Source organism: Salpingoeca rosetta (genome assembly GCF_000188695.1).
Source record: "Salpingoeca rosetta unplaced genomic scaffold supercont1.9, whole genome shotgun sequence".
NCBI classification, from domain to species: Eukaryota; class Choanoflagellata; order Craspedida; family Salpingoecidae; genus Salpingoeca; species Salpingoeca rosetta.
In genome coordinates, this window is record NW_004754925.1 from 1,462,201 (window position 1) to 1,463,614 (window position 1,414).

The window sequence follows — 1,414 nt, forward strand, 5'->3', positions numbered from 1 at the left end:
TATTTGTAAGGGTGTGTGTGTTTGTGTCACTCGCGTGCGTGCTGTCTCTCTCCACTTCTCCCTCTCTGTTGCATACGCGCGTGCACACATTTTCACACATACGAACACACACACACACACACACACACACACACACACACACACACACACACACACACACACACACACACACACACACACACACACACACACACACACACACACACACGACTGCGCACCACAACACCACAAGGAAATCACGCACGCGGTTGTGAGCAAAGGTGACCAGTTTCGTCAACAGATTGCCGCGACAGCGGTCGTCTACTTTCGACGCCTCTACTTTATGTGAGCACCTGTGTACCTATGTTCGCGTGCTTGACCTGTCTTGTGTACATGTGCTTGTTGCTGTCGCACGCGTGACAGCCATGCACCCATTTCATACATACACACACACGTGCAAGCCGTGTGCTTGAAACCGTCGTCCTTCTCACTACTCCAACCCTGTCTTGCCAGTGTAACCCCAGCGGATCTCCAGCCATGCGTGGCCGCCACAGCATGCATTCTCCTCTCATACAAGGTTGCACACATACACAAACACATGCACACACACACACCACACACACACACACATACATGCACATACGCGCGCACACATACACACACACACATACGCACACACACCCACACACTGCCCCGATTTGAGTCCAGGCACGGCTGTGCCAACCCCTAACGTCATGCTGCCTGGTTTTGCGTGCGGTTGCTTGTGTGTGCGTGCGTGCATGGATGCTTGCAGACGGAAGAATTTGGTGGAGTTGACATCAAGAGACTCACATCCATCGCGATGAAAAGTGAGCGAGCTCATCATGCGCGAGTGTGTGCGTGTGTATGTGTGTGTTTGTGTGCTTGTTTGTCCTGCTTTCGCGTGCTGTGTTTGTTGAATGCATATTCCATCACAACATGCAATGCAACGCAACGCAACGCATGGATGCGTTCACCTCCCTCGTCTCATTCGTCACATACGTGCGTGCGTGTGCATGTGGGTTGCAACATCAGAGTTTGGCGATCTGTGGCTCTCTGCGGATCCATCCCACCCACACGCCTCCTTCTATCCTCCCAATAGCCCCATCCACTTCAAGCTCGTCATCGAGACTGAGTTTGCAGTCCTCCACATCCTGGTGTGTGTGTGTGTGGGGGGGGGGGGTGCGGGTGTATGCCCGTGTGTATGCACGGTGGGTGTATGCGTGTATGCGTGCGTGCGTGCGTGTATGCCTGCGTGCGTGCATGCGTGCGTGCGTGCGAGCGTGTATATGTGTGTGTATGTGCGCGTGTGTGTGTATTCGGGTCTCTGTGTCTGAGTCGGTGGGGGCTGGTGTCTTGCGCTGTGTATACACAATGGATCCAGTATATGAGAATACGTGCGGTCGTGCGCATATTC